At 41.2% G+C, this 14917-nt stretch overlaps 1 protein-coding gene across 4 annotated transcripts in view; it reads left to right on the top strand.

Moving 5' to 3' along the window:
- The first annotated feature begins 10062 nt into the window (after positions 1 to 10062).
- SLC6A15 (solute carrier family 6 member 15) overlaps positions 10063 to 14917 on the top strand; it is a 37117-nt gene continuing 32262 nt past the window's right edge. For 2 of the 4 annotated variants that reach the window (XM_021528037.4, XM_021528039.3), the window contains exon 1: positions 10278 to 10463. The gene's annotated coding sequence lies outside the window, so the exon portion shown is untranslated. Of the gene's footprint in view, positions 10084 to 10277; positions 10464 to 10651; positions 10807 to 14917 lie in introns of those variants that run through there. The other 2 variants (XM_021528040.4, XM_085570173.1) reach the window with 2 other exon arrangements.

The raw sequence follows: 14917 nt of genomic DNA, 5'->3' as shown, positions 1-14917 counted from the left end.
GTTGATTTCTCTGTACAGAAAATAGTGCTTATTTTCAGGCAAATAAGAGTTAAAAAATTTCTAGCATTTCTAAATGCATATTCAGAAAAATATAATTTAAGAAAGTTTTATGCCCAAATTGAATCAAATAGTCATTTTCTAATATTCATATACTACTTAGGATGCAAAATAATATCTATAATCCAAATTTAATTTTTCTACAGTGTGTTATTTTTAAACTAGCATTTTTACATAGCCTAGCAGTAAATTGTCATTCAAACACTGTCATTTTCAAACCTTTTTTCATCACAAATTCTAATAATATGGATTTAGTCAACTAGTTAGCTTGAATCTCAAACTCATGTCAAAATATTTCTGTCATAATGAGACCAATTTAACGACTTGGGATCTCATATCTCTACCTTTGTAAAATGCCTGGGCGAGAAATAGAATTTTTTCAGCTTCTGCAAAATTAGGAGTCTAGATTAAACTAAGGTTCTTATTTTCAGATGCTGGACAGGTTGGGCTGGATGACACTCTGTTGGGTAAATCGCATCTGTGAAGTAATTGTGATATATCAATATGTGCTTTTGCATTTAGTAGCAAAACCAACCAACAAACCAAACCCCCCTAAAATCAAACCTAAAAAAAAAAAAAAACCCAAAAGCAAAACAACTGAATATAATGCGTGAGTTAGTTTGATATTTGAAGGAATTATGAATTTTTCTAGCCAAAACTAAAGGCACCACTGCAAATTTGAACTTGGTCTACATAGACACAGAGGTCAAGTGATTCTGTAACTAACATTTTTGGTTTCAGAGAAGCCAAGAGTAAGAAGTTAGGAAACTTATTACAGAAGTTTGTGGACTTATGCAATAAGTACAGAATGTCCTTAAGTAAAATATGCAAAAATTTAGATAGCTTGCTAGAGTCTTCAAGCAAAATTGGTGGTGTAACTCTTGGTGGCAAAGGCAGCTTTGCTAATGTGAATGATTAAAATTGAGCACATATCAACAATAAATCTTCCATTTCAGGAAGTACAGCTGGAGACAGATAAGGGAAGAAAAAGCCAAATTATTTCCAACCCAGAATACTAAGAAGTACTATACATGATAGCTTCTAATACATGTTTCTAAGACTTTCCTTAGTAATTTTTGACAATGAATAAATTAAGAATAGTAAATATCTCTGAGAAGAAATATATTTAATATAGTGAGACTACTCATTTGACTTCAATCATATGTGGATTTTTCAATCAAATTGAAAGAAAAAGTAGTTAAAGAGAAATAAAAATTGGTAAGCTCTGTATGGATTTGCTAAGGATAATTCATGCATACTAGCTTAATATTTTTATTGAATAAACTAGTATTTTACTTTAATTATAGGAAATGCCATCGGAAATTTATTAAACATTTGCTATAATATCAGAAGTCATACTTGCACTGTTCCTTGTGCTTTTTTGTAAACATCTAGCATATAGCACTGCTGAAGACACATAATGTCCAGTGCACCTTTGTTCTGGTCCTGTATTTACATGGGCACTGTACTGTGCTACATGAGAGCTACTTGTTGTTCCCACAGATGTAATAGATTACCTCAGGAATAACACTTCTCTACCACAATATTGGAGTAAACTATTGCATGCCTGCTCCTTTTAAGACTCAAGCTAATATCTTTCAATGATGTGCAGGACTAATATGCTAGGAGGTTAGTTTTGTATCATCTTCCATTGCTGTAAAAATCCTCAGTTTTTTACCCTACTAAAACAAAGGGAGGGAACACTGAAGTGACCCTCCAAAAATATATAATGATACATAAAATGGAAAGTCAGAAAGCAGTTTAAAAATCTTTTGGCACAAGAAAAAATAATGATGAAAAAATGATAATGAAAAAATGATGATGAAAAATAATAATAACAGCTGTGACTGTTCAAAGAAGGTATCAAACCATCACAGGAGAGAAGTTGTAGAGAAATTTCAGCAAGATGCAGTGGTGAAACCCAAGTAGTTTTAAGAATGAACATGATAAATATAGGGGCAGGTTTATACAGGCAGGTTAACTAGGATATCACAGAACTAGATTTGCTAGTGCCAGTTGTCCCCTCCAGTCTCTTAGTCCTGGGACTGAAACACACATTCTGATCCTCACTCCCTGGCTTTAACTAATGGTCAACAACTAAATTCTAATTCTATTAATATACTATAGGCTTACATATCCTCATTGTTTTATGACTGCAATGCATTTAAATAAAATTATTTCACATGAATTGCTTGTGCCTTTTGACAGAAGGGTCAAGTTGTGTTTGAGTCATAAGGGCTTCAGCTTGAGGCATATGGAAAACATCAGTCCCTTGTACATAGATTTTAAACAAAATTCCATGCCGGAGAAAAAAGTAATTTCCACCTTTGCCCATCAATAACAAAAAATGACACAGCGTGTGTAAGACATGGGCAAAATCTAACATGGATTTTATATTAATATAGAATAACCCAGTTATTAGGCTGCAAGTAGAGAACAAGAGCTTCTGTGGGCAGTGATGACTCACAGGATTGCACACATTAGTGGAGCTTTACATTTGCCCTTGCCAGTCCTGGGATTAAGAAACATGCTTGGGTTTTCAAAGCTCAGAAGCCTGTCATCACAGGACATATGCTAAAATATACTGGCAAACTGGCTTGCTCTGAAATCTCATGAGACAAGAGACATTTTGTAACTTTTCTTCAAACCACTTTTATTCATGCAATACACAAATTAACACAGCTCATGCTCTCCTAGATCCATGATATTTAGAATTCATTTTGAGGAAAGTAGGATTCTATTCTGGCTCACCTTCTTATGCAATGATAAAAAACCCCAAAGCATAGCAAAACTTTATTTTTAAAAAAAACTACCTCGCTCAAAATCAAGGAACAGTTCTGAATATCATGTGCAATTTTAGGCAGAAACTTAACATGAAGGCCATTCTGAACTGAGACCTAAGTATAGTATTTAAAATGTGACACATTTTTCTACAAGCAAAAATAATTTTTAGATGACTATTCTCTAAGCTTTGAAAAAAAGAACAAACTTACTGCCATCATTTACCTTCATTCAGGACGTAGTACATCTATGAACAGATCATTATGCTCAGCTGTATGTTGAACTATTACGTGATGCCTATGTGTGCATACATATAATGGTTTATGTTAATGGTTTATATTAATTTAAAATGTGCTAAAGCTGAGTATATGACAATTTGAAAACATTAGATTTCTGTGTAAAAATTTTATATTTTTGAATGCAGTGTTGCAATACAGATCTATTTCTGATGTAAAGAAAACAACTCAGTAAACTGCTGGCTTCTTAATTTTCAAAGTAAATATTTTAACACAGCTGTACCAGTGACACCCATGGCTGAGATATTTTTTTTTCTTCTGTCTTCTGGAGCAGGGCACTTGTTGTTTTCCCTGTGTCCTGGAGGCCACATGGAACAACCCTTCTTATGCTGGAGACTGCAAATCTGGATGCAGCAGTCCAGGTGGGATCTCATGAGAACTAATGGGTCAGAGCCACCTCTCTCACCCTACTGGCCACACTGCTTTTGATACAACCTGGAATGCAGTTGGCCTTCTGGGCTGCAAACGCACGTTGCCAATTTATGTCACTCTTCTCATCCACAAACACTCCCAAGTCCTTTCTCTGGGGCTCATCTCGATCCATTCTTAACCTAGCCTGTATTTGTGCTTTGGATCGTCCTGATCCTGGGTGCAAGACCTTGCACCTAGCCTTGTTGAATTTCACAAGTTTTGCATTGGCCCACTTGTCGCACCTGTCCAGGTCCCTCTGGATGGCATCCCTTCCCTCCAGCATGTCCATCACACCACACAGCTTGCTGGCATCTGCAAACTTGCCGAGGGTGCCTTGATCCCATTGTCCATGCCACCAGCAAAGATGTTAAGCAGTGTCAGTCCCAATACCAATCCCTGAGGGGAATCCCACTTGTCACTGGTGTCCCCTTGGACATCAAGTTGTTGACTGCAGCTCTAGGCAGCCAATTCCTTATCCACTGAGTGTTCCATCACCAAATCTGTCTCTCCGGTTTGGAGAGTAGAATTCATGCAGGACAGTGTAAAATACTTTGTACAGTTCCAGAAGGAATACTAGTTACAGGTAGATGATGTCAGGCACAATTTTCCCTAAGTGAAGTCAGGTTGGCCTTTACCAATAATCTCCTTATTTTCCATGGGCCTTAACACAGTTTCAGAGGTACCTTTGAAGGTCTCAAATGCACTGTAAAAACATTTCTATGCCTAAATACACTAAAGTATCTCTCACGGATGTCTTGCAACTGAACATCCTTTTTATTCCTTGCTGCCACAGAGATTATTTTATCATTGATTAAATCTGTAAAAGTCTTTTGGGGATTTCTGAAATAAATGCTCTTATTTTGTCTTAATACTAGTTTCTGTTATTTAAGTGGTATTCTGAACACTATTAATTGAAATAATAGTTTCTACTTGTTTCATTGTATCATAGAAGTATTGATTTATTTAAAAAATACATCCCTAACAATTTTCTGTAAAATGGATCCTCTCAGATAGAACACATCATGAGATGAAATTATTTTTAACTCATGCAGAGTTTTGAGTTGCTATAATCTTTTTCTTCTAGTCTCAGTGAATTTTGGGGATCAGAAAGAACTCCCCCTGGGTATGATTTTATTGCTATGACTTTATGGTAATCACTGGATCTCAGAGGAGAATAGAACTTCTGAGGTTCTTATAATGTGTTACATAGATGAACAAAACACATGGAAGCATTCCTTAGTAAGCAGTAGGCTCTGTACTACTTTCAAAACCAAAACCAAAATTCATAAGTTTATGGCTACACTTCCATTTTACATGATACTTTGTGTTGGAACTCAAAATGTCTCTCAGACATTTTTAGAGGTTCCAGGCCTTGGTCAGAAGCATTTTAGACCCTGGCAGGCAGCTGGAAACAGCTGTGATTTTGAGTTTGAGCCATGGAATGAGTTACCAACTTTGGAGGTGGAACAAGCAGTCACAAAAGGTTAGATACTATAGTAGAAGTAGTTACAAAACAGAGGGGAATTTTTTTAGTATTGTACAGGGGGGTTTTAGCACTTGTACAGGGGGGTTTTTACTTTGTACATGGGGGTCAGAGGTTCTAAGATGGAGGAAAGTGGGCTGATCCTGTTCTTCCTCCTTCTTCTTCCTTGCCTCCATGTTCTTGGTGATGTTTGGTTTAGAGTAGAAAAGCACCTTGTAACATAGGTAGTAGGTATTGGGGGAAAACTATAAACATGTAATACGTAATATATCATATAAAAGATAGCAGCAGCCCTGGGTGGGGAGAGAGAAGAAGAAGACAGCAGACAGAGAGGATGTCAGGGTGTGTGTGTGCCTCTGCCTGGGCTGCTGACCAAGCAGCCACAGCCTGAGAAGACAATCTTTTAGATAACCAACAATAAACTGCCTTGAGACTGAACAACAAGAGGCTGCGGAGTCTTTCTTTGGAAGCACGGGTTGGAGGAGAAATTTCACCACCACATGGGACCCCAGAGCAAGCCTGGGGTTCCCACAACTTTGTATCTATCTAAATATTTTTAATGCTATTTCTTTCTTTGAGTAAAATAAGGTACTTTTAAAATTTATTCTGCTAAAAAATTATGGTCACTATGCCATTCGATTAATTACATCTAAACATTCAAGTTAGTGAAAATTAAACTTCAAACATATATCTCAAACCCTAACTAGCTATACCCTCAACTGACAGTGTTCCTGGAACTATTTTAATCTCTGTACTGGCCCAATGCGTGCAATGTACTCAATTTGCACCAGTCTTGGAAGAATAAGGTCCCTTTCTGTGTCTCCAGCACACAAAAAACATGTGCTGCAGTCAGGAAATCCATGCTTAATATGCTTGCTATGTCCAAAGGGATAATTTGTAACTTGAGCAATAAGGCAAAATCTCCTTCAGAATCTTGACCAGATGCCATCTCCTAGAGAACTAAGAACAGACAGAATGATCCAGCAATAAGAATTTACAGTGACTTGTCAGTGGCTCTGTTCTGTTCAGCTGAAGTTCCTCAACATATTCATTGTCATAAAATAATAATAGGCAATAATAATATAAAGTAATAATAGGCAACTTATATAAAACATCTTTACTCTGTCATTTTAATTAACCCTACTGCTACTGTTAGAAACAAAGCATATTTTTGTTTTCTTGAATAGATTTGCTACAGTTCTTAACCAAAGAAGTTACATTTAATAAAATGAAAAAAAAAAAAGTTGAAAAGGATCATAAGTGATTTAGAATTTCTCGATAATGAAACCTTTTGAAAAATATGGAAAAAATAGGAATGGTTGTTTCTTACACAAACTAGTATAGCTGGTATCACTGAGTTTATAATCCACAATATTCTGGAGTGCAATATTTTAGGGTAAAATTTAGTACTAAGATAACATTAAGACAAAGAGAAAATATTCACAAAAGTAACAGACTCAAAAGGTGTAAAATGCAATAAAAATTCCACATTTACCCAGCATATAAAAAAATGTCATTTATAGGCGCTGAAAATATTAATTATATTTGCATGCAAAAAGCCCAAGTGTCAGATTCTGTACCTGGGATGAGGCAGCCTTGGATGTATGGAGAGACTGGGCCAATCCTTGCAAGGTACTCGATTTGCCCAAGTCTGGGAAGAATCAGGTGCCTTTCTCAGTGTCTCCAGAACACAAAAACAGTGTTGCAGTGAGGAAATCCATGCTGGAATGAGAATCCATCCAGAATGAGATACTGGAAAGCAGCAGCACAGAAAACAACCTGGAGGTCCTGGTCGATGACAAGTTGAACATGAGCCAGCAGTGCCCTGGCAGCCAGGAGGGCCAGCCCTGTCCTGGGGGCATCAGGCACAGCATGGCCAGCTGGGCAAGGGAGGGGATTGTCCTGCTCTTCTCTGCACTGGGGTGGCCTCACCTCAAGGGCTGGGGACATTTTGGACACCCCATATAGGAAAGACATGAAGCTCTTTGAGAGACTTCAGGGCAAGGACAGGAGGTTGGTGAAGGGCTTTGAGGGGACACCATCTGAGGAGTGGCTGAGGTCACCTGGTCTGTTCAGCCTGGAGGAGACTGAGGGGAGACCTCACCGCAGTTACAACTTCCTCGTGAGGGGAAGAGGAGGGGCTGGCACTGATCTCTGCTCTGTGGTGACCAGTGACAGGACCTGAGGGAATGGCCTGAAGCTGTGTCATGGAGGTTTAGGCTGGACATTACAAAAAGGTCCTTCACCCAGTGGATGGTTGGGTACTGGAACAGGATCCCCAGGAAAGTGGTCACAGCATGGAGCCTGAAAGAGCTCAGGACTTGTTCAAGCCAGGACTTTCGACTTTGATGATCCTTGTGATTCTCTTCCAATTTACGGTATTTAAAATCTCTACGTGAGAGACAAGATAGCAAAACCTAGCAGAAAGATAAAACTGGCATAACCACTTTTCTTTCAGTCATTTTCTCTCCTTCTGCATTTTTTTCTTTAAAGGTTTGATGGTGTAGAACTTTAGTGCATCAGCATTTGGGCTTTGCTAATAATGATTTTTGTCTTGCTGGCATTTCTTGCTTTCCACTTACATTTTTTTTCTCTATCCTCAAATCTCCTGAGTCACAAGCAGATACATTTGGAGAGTCAGACCACCAAATGAGACTTTTTCTGTGTCTGTGTGTGTAAGGCGCCCCACCTCAGATCTAAACTCACCATTAAGGGTACACAGAATTTAAAGGGATCCAGAAATGACCTCTTCCTCTTTCAATTAACTATGCAGTCATCTGATTAACATTACTAGTTAATTTACTAAATAAAAGAATTGTTGGAATCCTAGACACTGAGAATTTTAAACTTTCTGTGCTTAAAGGTACAGACCCACAAGAGAACACTGCATTTGACCTAAGGTTGTAGAACAGGCTTTTAAAATTTATTAATAACACTGGGATTACGAGTGTGTAGTTGGTTAGAAGTAGGGTAGGAAATTTAAGAGTTTGGGATTTTAGAATATAGAAATAAGTATAAAGCAAGATAGAAGTTTTAGGGTGCAGGCAGATTGTTCTTTTTTACCTTCTTCCTTCTTCTTCATAGGTTTAGGTGATGTTTTGTGATTAGACAGAAAAGTCTGTATTCCAGACTTCAAAGGGTCAGTTATTAGATTAAAAAGGAAAATAATTTAAGTGTCCTTTCTTAATTGGATAGTTTAGTTTTAAAAGACCTTGTAACAAGAGTTAGTTAATCATTTAGTACCTTATTAATGAAAAAGCTGCTCTATTCACAGTAGTGAGACTATAACATAGGTAAGAAATAAGAAACACCTAAGTTCAAACATAAAATACCATCTCAAGTGCCTTCAATCCGAACCTCGAGAAATCGATAAAGTATCACTCGTGAGCTGGCAAATGAAAGCATAAATTCTTCCTCTTATTAGTACTTAGAGTAAAAGAAACTTAATTCACAGTTAGAAACTTAACACAAGCTCATTTTTCCTCAGTTCCAAACAATATTTAGTAAGTACAAAATCTATTGTCTAAAGGGCTGTATAATTGAAATACATTGTGAAAATGATTAGTTAAGTGAACTAGCACCAATAGCAGGAAACACACAATGCTCTGATGAATTACTTTTAATAATGAAACAGAAATGAAAATAAGTTTGTATCACAGGTTTCTCAGTAAAAGCTGAAAGAAACGCAGATCATCAAGGCAGACTATCTTCCATACTCTGGAGGAAAATCTCTCCTCGATTCACGACGTGTAATAAGGCTACGTATATTAAGACTGAAGCTGCTGCAATTGTTCACACAGCAAGCATTAAAATCAGTTCATTCTCCATTCAATGCCTATCCACAGCAAGGCCAATGGGCCTCTCCCACCTGGCTGCCACGCCTTTGAGCTCACTTCCTCATCTTTACTTCAAGTTTTCCTTGCTAGGCAGGATCTGTAATGAATAGGGCTAATGCCTTTATTAATGTTCAGCTCTTTATTAAAAAGATCAGCTGGGCAGGGGGCCTGACACGGAGCTCGCCCCCACTGTTATAGCTTTACCAGGTAGCCACAGGGGAAGGAGGCATGCATAGTCTGTAGCTGAAGTCCAGAGCAGCAGCACGCCCCTCTCCTTTCCTCGTGGTAATACTAGGAAAATCTGCTTTTGTTACTGCTTCCCACAGTCCACTCCAGTCTAGTCTTCCGCAGGTGATGGTGACAGGTCAAACATCGATCCTTCTCCCTCAGCCAGCGCACCTGTCCAGCCCCCTCTCTGTGTTTAGCTCTCCATTTAGGGGTGTCTTTATCCCCCAAAACACGCTCTCATGGTTCCACGGGCTCCCCTATTTGCATCTTAGTCCTAGAATGGCGGGGGGGGGAAGGGGAGGGGAGGCAGGTAATCTCCAGGTAGTTTAGACAGAGCAATTAGCTAATTAACATTTCAATATCAGTACTTAGCTAGAGCCAGCAGTGTCCCACTATTGCCATGGGAACCAGGAAGGCTCTTTTGTTCATTACAGGATCGATCTGCCTTTTTATTATTTTTTTCCCTAAAATGAAGTGCAAGCAGAGAAAAAACTGACCGAATGGCAGTGAACACTTAATGACGGAATCTTTCGGGGAAGCGTTGAAGTCAAACATCGCCGTCCTGCGACTGAAGCAGCTGTAGGAGTCGGGGCTACAAGACCTGTGTCCCATCACCATGGGGGTGGTCGGTGCCTTCCACTCTTCCCACGTCTCTCCTCCACCCCTTCTGCCCCCAAGCTCGCTCCCAGCCGCCTGCCGGCCTCCAGCACACAGGTGATGTACTCGCTGCGGCCGCCCCGCGACGGACCTCTCTTCCTTCCTGGGTCCCAGACCCCTCATTCCCAGTAATCTCCTTCTTTTGGAAAACTTGGGTGTTCTCCGAGGAAGCTCCCATCCGTGTGCCTACTTGCGCCTCCCGGCCGCCCCCCCGCCCGTGTGCCGCTACCCCCGCGGCAGGAAGGCCAGGGCGGGCCGCTCGCAGCCCGCGCGAGCGGCACACGGCACCTGGGCACCGGCACCCGCCTGGGCGCAGAGGCGGCAGGGGATGAAGGTGAGGGCAGAAACGAGGCACCCGCGCTGCCCAAGCGTGACCGCGGGGATTTTGGCACGGCGGCCTACTTCTCCTTTCGCTGACGCGTCTGCCTCCTCCCCGCCCGCCTCCGGCAGAGAGATGCTGCTGCAGGCGGGTGGGTGTGCGCTCCTCCCTGCGTCAGGAGGTGCGGCTCCCCCGGCCCGGCGCTGCCCTCCCCTTTCCTCTCCCCCCGCCGCTCTTATGCCTGTCTTTAAGCGCCGCCGCAGTGAGGGTTGGGCACATGTGGCTGCCACCGCCTGCCCGCCGCTGAGCCCCGCGCCCGCACGGCCCCGCTCGCCATCCTCGCCCGCGGGGGCACCCGGCCCCCCCTGTTCGCAACGGGCGCCCGGCGGGCGGAGGTAAGGCACGGCATGGCATGGCATGGCAGGGCACGGTACGGCACGGCGCGGCGCGGCGCGGCGCGGCGCTGAGCGCGGTGCGCGGGCGGCCCGCGCTTTCCCAGCCCTGCCATGCGGCCGCGGGGGCAGCGTGGCCGCCTGGCCGTGTCGCCGGGCGGGAAGGGGCAGGATGAGTGTGGGGATCCTTTCCGCCGGCGGCCGCCTTCCTGTGGCTCGGGGGTCTCCCTAGCCCGAGCGGGACTTTGGCCGTGGTGCCAGCCTCTCGCTGGCGCGGAGAGAGCCGGCCCCTCGGGAAACAATAGCGAGCGCCGATTAGAAGCCGCCCATGTGTTTTAACTTGGCGGTAGGTTAAAAGGATGTACGGGGCTGTTTTAATCGCCGTAATTATTATTATTATTGCTGTTGGCAAGGGCGAGAAACACATCTTTTTTCGAGGGAAAGAAATTTCATTCATCTCCCGCGTGTTGCGTAAAAAATCTCAGCCGCATGTGTAGCGCGTGTTCCGGGAGCAGCGGGGCGCGGGCTGTCTCCCCGCCGGGAGCGCCCGGTGATGTGCTCGCCGCACGGACGAGCCCGGGCTCGGGGAGAGCAGGGCCAGCCGGCCGCTGAGGAGCCGGGTGCCGCGGGTCCATCCGCACCATGTGCCGCGGGCGGACGCGCCCCAGGGCGCGGGCCGGGCCCGGGCGCTGCATTGTTGCTGCGGAGCGTGGGCGGCGCCCGGCGGGGCTCCCGGTGCCTCGCGGCGCCGCGCCAGCCGCGGCTCTCGCCCCGCGAAGGCGGGGGCACCCCGCGGCCGGGGGCTGCTGCGCCCCGGTGTCAGCCATGTTTGGGTGGGTATGGTAATGAGAACCTTCTCCCAACCTTCGTGCCTCTCGGATTTATTTTCTGTGCAGGATTTTGATGGTTGTAGCCCGCTGTGTACCACGACATGTCCACAGGGTAGATTCATACCTACAGTGTTCTAGTGATTCTTTTCCTCTTTGATTTGCTTATTAATCCGTTTAATTTTCTGTGCCCCTATTGCCTGGATTTTTTATCATTTTGCTAGTGTTAGAGCGAGCTGGAACTTCTTTGCAAGGCTTTGCTTTTGTGGTGGAAGTAAATGAGATGATCGTAATACGAATGCACAGTCACACTGACCTGGCACGCATGAGAATTGAGGGTATGGGGTGATTGGATTTCATCTATTTAAGTAAATTGCACTGCGTTTTACTTGTTAAAGACCACATTATCATCAACTATTTTATTTTCAGTGTGCTGCTGCTACATAACAAGCTCATTGCTGTAGTGTTGTTTTCTAAGATAAGCCTAATAATTTCTAAATAGTATATTACCATCTGTGTGTCACTGTGGCATATCACAGGATATGGACCCAATTTCCCCCCTACAAAGAAAAGTGCAAATGAAGTAAAGATTTTGTTATCTGATGTCATATAAATATATGCTGGATGTATTGTGCAGGCAGCTTTCTCGCCATTTGATTAAAAACTGATGACAACATAATCAGGTTTTTTTCTGTTTAGCAGTATATTTCCCATTATCAGCATCACATTAGAAAGGAAACTGTGAAAAATACTTAGGAAAGATTGCTTAATTTTGTTTTGGCTAATATACAAGTTTTTTGTTTACCCACACCCCATATTAATATAATCATAAACTCACAGCCTGCATGCGGTGCATATTGGACACTCCCTTTGGGCTCAGCTCTGCACTTCAGACTCAAGAACAAAAAATCCCATTGGTTTTGATCTATGCATGAAAAACCAAACCATTCATAGCCGTTCAGATGTGTCACCAGTACAGAAAACTGATTATGTGAATCTGCCAAGGCATCTTGAAACTAGTTTTATAGCATAATCTGATTCTTTTTGACTTTTCATGTCTCGTCATTGTTACGGTTGTCTTTTTTCCATATTGCAAAATCCTGCATGCACAAGATTTTTAAAATGCCGAATTAGTGAGGAAAAAAAAAATCACAAATTACTCAGAAACACAATCTACTCATTGCAGCTATTCCTTTTTTTCAGATGACATTGTTAAGGAGTAGTTGCTGCTCAAGTGGTATGGAATTACCACTTGTAGTATTTGTGGTAGAATCTTTCTGGGAAGATTTTATTTTGGAAATTCTCTAGAGTACTGTTCCAGAAGTATACACAATATTAAGGACATTTTTACCCGTTTTCCCAGCTATTTCCCTTATTCTGACCATTTCACTCATCTCCATTATTAATGTTCTTAATTAAAAGACAAAATACCTGTTGATTTTGGAAGAACAGTTTTCAGTCCCAAATGTTAATAGATCGGCATAGCAATGGTAGCAGCTTTTACACATGATTTTAGAGATCTCTGAATTCTCAGTTGCAGAATAACTTTGACGTATCAGCAGGTGGCCACTTGAGCAACTCCATTTGTCCTTGAAAATTGATTCAAAGTAACCTTGCCATTACTCAGGCAATGTGTTGAAATAATTCAGAGGGCAAAAAGTGTCACTGACAAATGACAACCAAATGCTATTCTACTGAAGAGCTTTAAGCACAAATCCTGATGAGACAGTACAAAGGGGTGTGAAAATGCAGTGGTAAGTGCCAGAATGGTTGCATTAAGCAACAGCAGTAACTGGGCTGAACTTCCCATAAGCCTACACTGAAACAGAGCTCTGCATTCTTATCCTTCACTCCTAAGGCCAGGGATTCCTTGTTTGTATGGGAGAAAGCAAAGAGCAAGTTTGTGTAATGCTGTGAACTACAGTGCCTCAAGTCATGGTGCCAGCAGTCTATTTCCCACTTTGGGGAGAGAGGTTCTTGCTGGTGGCAGATGATAGTTTTGCATTTCAAGTATAAGAAATGTGTACTGCAATATTAATAATTCAGCTCTCCTTAAGCCATAATGGAGAAGGGACAAATGTAATAGGGCATTTACAGTGTTTGATTTTCTCTAGTGGAATTGGTATTAATAATTTTCTTTCTAAAGACATAGACATTTATTGTAACATAACTTGAAAGCATGATTCATGTAATGTAATCAAATATGATGAGAAGTGTGATTTCCATTAACCCATGTGTTCAGTTTGGCTTTTTGCTTGTATATAAAAAAGAGGAAGATGTAATCACATAAATTCTTCCCAAGAACAACATGATTTACTTATTGATCCATTCTAAAGCACAGAGGTTAGAGAATTAGGGTCTCGAGACAACTGCGTATCAGGTAATATCTAATTTTCAGTAATTGATTTTGCAACTTGAGTAACTTTAATACTTTATTGAAATATTAAATGTACTTTTACAACCTATCACTTCTGAGAAGTGTGATAAAATTGTACAACAAAATCACGGGTCTCTCGTGTCATATATGGTAAGCTTAGAATATGGAGATTTTGTTTCAAGTTGCCAGTAGTTGCAGCTTTTAAGTTCGACCAACCAGGGGTAGAGTTTACTTGAAGGAGTGGTAACTACTGAATTTGTTCTTTCAATGAAGTACATATAAGAAAGACTTCTGATTAAGTGATATATTTTCTCCATTTGAATAGGAGGTTACAGTTAGCTCATCCCGTTAGTCTGAAGTATTTCAGCGAGGTTGATTTGTGAGAAGAAAATACTGAAAAACCTGTACAGAAGTGAGAAACTACAGTAAGGCAAATTAATTCTTTAGAGGTTATGTACAGTGAAAAGAAAAACTGACATTTAAGAGTTCTAGGTTGTAACATTCTGTCTCTAGATATTCTGTTTGGCCAGGGATTTGGCAGTAGTCATACAAACTGTTAAGATCAAGTCTGTTGATAATGAACAATCCCGAGAAAGAAACGTCACTTTTTTTGTTCATTTATTGTATTTGTTCTATAATAGTAGGAAGTATTCTCCTGTAATTAAAATTTAAGGAGACTAATCCGGACCAGATTTTTTTTGTGTTTGAGTCTGTGCAGGGTTTTATTGTATGATAAAGCCATGAACAAAATTTTGTACAAATGGAGAACAAATTTCCCAGCAATATGAAACAATATGAAACAGATGCAGTGTCACTTAAGACTGTATAACGACATGTATCTGCAGCAGGTGTCAATTTAGTCTTGCATTTTTAAATAGTGTTGCTATAGTATGAATGGTTCTGTTGTAGACACCAGAATAAAATCTTTTTTCTAATGTGTTTAAGTATCCCATAGCCCACAGAGCTCTTATTTTTTTAGAGTCATGAATGTGTAACAGATTTCTTTACATTCTTCAATGATGTTTTCTGAGACATGCTAATACAAGTATAATTGTATAGAAAATAATTATCTTTAACTGCAATTGAGTTAAGCACCTATTGAATTTATATCATACTGACAGGCTGTATTAAACCACGTAGGGAAAAATGCTAGATCATGTAGTTCATGCTGAAGAGCAGCATTATGGTTGCTTTAGTTTATAGATAGAGATGGACTTGACTAGGCAAAAAGGTTATGGTGTGTATTCCTATTT

The sequence above is a fragment of the Lonchura striata genome, chromosome 1A (genome assembly GCF_050655825.1).
Source record: "Lonchura striata isolate lonStrDom1 chromosome 1A, ASM5065582v1, whole genome shotgun sequence".
NCBI lineage: Eukaryota > Metazoa > Chordata > Aves > Passeriformes > Estrildidae > Lonchura > Lonchura striata.
The sequence above is the reverse complement of the archived record's forward strand: the minus strand, read 5'-3'. Positions and strand labels throughout refer to the sequence as shown.